Genomic DNA, 4,190 nt, shown 5'->3' on the forward strand with positions numbered 1-4,190 from the left:
ACACACACACACGCACACACACACACACACACACACACACACACACACACACACACACACACACATATATATATATATATTCTGTCTACTATCTTTTTGCGTGTTGCAGGCTTCTTGTAAGGACCGCGTAAACTCCGCGCCTCGGACTCAAATTTTACAAGTAGGGCACCTAGGCCAGTATTCACTTCATGGTATTACAAAATGACGGTCTGTGTTTTTAGATGTTAACTGTTTGTTGCGTATGAATGGATGCAAATGGCTGTAATATCTCTTTGATAAATGTATAGAAACACACATCGTGGCATCTTGCTGCGTCGTCGTGACGTTGTCTTGGTCTTGCATGAGGCCTCTGATCCAGAACTGGATTTTACTGGCAACGTGCTCGTCTTTGCATCATCATCACCATCAGCCATTGGCACACCTATTTTATCATTGTTTGTGTCGGGTGTGATTGTATAGTCTGGTTTCTGAGTAAGCTAATATTAGAAACGTCGTTTTTGTCCATCTGTTTTCAAGAGTTTAATCATTGTGTCCATTCTTGCTCTTACACTGACATTATTGACTTGTTTATGTGGTTGGTGTGAGGAGCTTGAGTGTTTCTCCCATTGCTATAAATAATGTTTACTTTTTTGCCTCAAGCATTTTTCATGTTATCGCCTTAAACGATAAAACAGCCACCGAATCCAGAGGTAATGTCTTTCATTAAGGCATCGACGAGAGGAGGAGAATGAACGTGACGTCAATGCAACTGACGCTGCTTTGGATAAAGGAAAATTAAAGATAAAGGAAACTGAAAATTTTATTTTCCATATATACATAATTGCATTATGAGTTTGTGTATGATTGTATCTGTAATCGGTAATATCGCCTTGATGCAATTAGGCTAATTGGGGCGTAACACTTGCTCAAATCAGAAAGAAATGAGAGCAATAACAGAAACGATTCGCATCCATTTGAAATAAAGCAGAAATCACGATTAGTCTTTTTAAAAGCGTGTCATGTCTCGATACCGAAGCGTCACGATCCTTTACGCAAACCGCGTTAGAGAGTAGACGTGAACGCGCATGTCACGGTGATCACGTACAATTCCTCTGAGGAGCATTTGTGAGTGTTTTTTTTCCCTCCAAGTGCTCTAAAAATAGTAACAGCTTGATCCAGAAATAGACAGGGGTATCACCCTCATATGCAGCCTTCGTTTTGAGGCATAAAAACACACCAGGACAGCACGTTATGTGCTCTTGTTGTGTCCTTGAGATATTTCCTTGTGTTATTGAGCTTTTCATTCAGTACTGACACAATGTATTTCTCTCATCGAGGGCTCCCTCCACCTGCGAGACCTCTCGCTCTCCTGGTGACCCCGGTTGCATGTTCTGGCTTGAAATATGTATTTCTGAACAGTTTGTGGTCACTTTTTTCAATCAGTGAGTGAAGCTGGAAGGGGATCACCCTGGCGCTTTGTTTAATAACGAAAACTCTCAAATACGAGAAAAAGGTTGCCTGTTAATTTACACTTTTTATCATTCGTGGCTGAAATCACATGATGAACCCTCTATAATGAAGAGGAGCTGTCCGCCATCAGCGGTGCTGAAATCCGTCGACTCACACGTTGCCGCCACAGTGTCCAGTGCAGACCTGTACCATTGAATAAAACTGTACTTTCATGTCCTTAGTCATGTGGAAATTGTTTTCTAGGCAGAGGTTTTTGGTCTTTATAGCCTGCTCCACACACTGAAGACTGCTTTGGTTCATCTGACCATTTCCTCAATAATTCAGTGTATCACATACGTTTAATAATTCAGTCTTTGCACGCGATCCTGAGGTTAGTCTGGCAACCCTGCTGAACACACCATCTTAAACCAGCCTAAGATGATTTGCTGGTCTTAAATTTGACCAAGCTGATTGAGATGGTCTCCCACCCTGATGAAAAACTAAAACTACCTTGGATTCCTTTAACAAGGACCTGCGTAAAACCACTGAACCTCTAGATCACGTAGATGGTGACACCTTTCTTTTGTATGTGTGTATTAACCAAAGAGTCAACACCAGCAACGCTGATTTTCAAACAATCCGGTTTGTTTATAGACCCAACTGCGTGGTCTTTGTAAATCCATTTCGTCAGACTAACCATGTAGCTGTAAAATCTCGGTCATACATACGGTTTATGTTTATCACTTCAAAGAGCAATCAATTCTTCACGTTTGCCAAACGTATGAAGTGGGTAAGAGCACAGCGGTCCTTGGTAATTCGTTTTTGGCGTGCGGTTTCATCGGAAACAGCACAGATTGGCGAGTCGTGACTGCTAAAGTGAGTAATGCGCGTCGGCTGCGTCAGTAGGGGCAAAGCGCTGGGTGCCGGAGACAGATGGAGGGAATCGTGACTGACTGGAGACTTCCACAAATGAAACCACAACCTCATAATGTCACCACTAGAGTGATCTCTCTTAAGATTAGACTTAAATGTTAGGGTCTCGCTGTTCTCCCCTGTTACTCTCAGTCCTGACCTTGGAATCCGGAGGCGATTCTACACATTCAGAGAAAAGCAAGCGCAGGGCTCTCTGGTTATAGAGTTTATGTGTGCGTGCGTGCTCGTGAGGACGAGGTTATTTTATGGTTGTGTGAGTGTGTGTGTGTGCGCGTGTGCGTGCGTGCGAGAGATGTGTGGGGTATCCAAATATAGCCAGACTCAGAGATTGATGTTCATTATTTTATGAGACAAGGAAAGGAGGAAGCTTTGGTGACTACAGACCTTGTACACACGGATCTTGAGGAACTTGTGGTAAGTGTCCAGCTGGATCATTTTGATATTTATCGGCGGTGGTGATGCTTATTATTTGATACGGAGTGATGCATTTGTATTTCAAATGGACCATTCCAGATGCTTTTGGCTTGATTCTCTTAGATTAACACCTGGTAAACAACTGAAACCTGTATAATATAACATTTTTATTACTAAGATATGTCATAGAATGACAGGTTGGCACATTCGGATTAGAAAAGCGCTACAAAGGCAACAATGAAGCAAATGTATTAAATGCATTTTGCACACCGGTGGAGAATTAGTTTTCTATATTTTTCCTTTTTTCAAAAAGGGGGGTCCCTGTGTGAGAAGAGCACGGATTGGTCGAATGACGAGTTTTCGTATGCTCCAATGAAATCCTTCACTGCTCTCTATTTACTGTGAGCTGGAGCGCAGTAAACCCCCTCCTTCAACAGATCTATCGACTGACAGGAGTAGATCAGCTTTTTGCTTAACCACATCACGAACATGAGAATATGTACAGTATGGCCATAGGAAGGGCATCGGAGCACGGATAAAATTACGGTGCGCGGGCTCGTATGGGAAGGGAGTCGTAAACCAGAGCGGATTCTGTGCATTTCTGCGCGAATGTGTAGAACTGGAGTCTACTGCACACGGTCCGGCCATTGGCTACAACAACATGGACTGTTAGTAATTATGGACCAAGCCTGCAACTCAGATGTCACATTCAAAGCGTAAGGAAAAGTCTTTCACGAATCTTTTTGCGGTCTGGGCTTGCTGTTCTCAACTATCAATGGGAAGCCCTTACCCCAAAAAGCATTTGCGGAGGGCACACACAGCGAATAATAGAAGAAAGCTCTCTCTTACTTCTGTTCCTCTTGGACTATCACCATATTCAACGTCAGAACGGCAAACATTGCAATTCTAATGAGTACTATTTTATTTTTTTTTAACTGGGAAAAAAAATCCAAGGTTTTACTATTTTCTTTCTTTTTTGAGTCTGGCACTCCCTTTCAGTATCAAGTGGCTCCAACCGCGCCTTATCAATTTAACGTGATTTAATTCTGAATTTTAACACTGAGGGTTGGGGACTGTATGCTTACTATATAACTAAAATAAACGATGCGATGCTTAACGGTTTTACCATGTGAATAAACAACTGAATTAAAGCACAAATGCAATAAAAATATTATTACATCTTGATCGTGACATCTTATTTGGAGTTTTGCAGAGACGCAGCTGACGCGCGCGCAGGTGCTGTTGCATACAGCTCGTGGAACATCAGTTGTGGTTGGAGAGTTAGCATACAATTTTCTAACACGATTCATGGCAATCCAACATGTTTCAATGGAAAAATAGTCACAGCAGCCGATGTATAGACTCACTGATCTTTGACTGACTCCTTGTTAAAAATACGCATGCTAGCTGCTCAC

At 42.2% G+C, this 4,190-nt stretch overlaps 1 long non-coding RNA gene across 1 annotated transcript; it reads left to right on the forward strand.

Moving 5' to 3' along the window:
* The first annotated feature begins 2,442 nt into the window (after window positions 1-2,442).
* LOC127966095 (uncharacterized) lies at window positions 2,443-3,960 on the forward strand. Its single transcript, XR_008155544.1, has 2 exons — window positions 2,443-2,775; window positions 3,089-3,960. It is a non-coding gene; the product is annotated as an uncharacterized LOC127966095 (long non-coding RNA).
* Window positions 3,961-4,190: the final 230 nt, after the last annotated feature.

Source organism: Carassius gibelio, chromosome B10 (assembly GCF_023724105.1).
Source record: "Carassius gibelio isolate Cgi1373 ecotype wild population from Czech Republic chromosome B10, carGib1.2-hapl.c, whole genome shotgun sequence".
Classification (NCBI taxonomy): Eukaryota; Metazoa; Chordata; class Actinopteri; order Cypriniformes; family Cyprinidae; genus Carassius; species Carassius gibelio.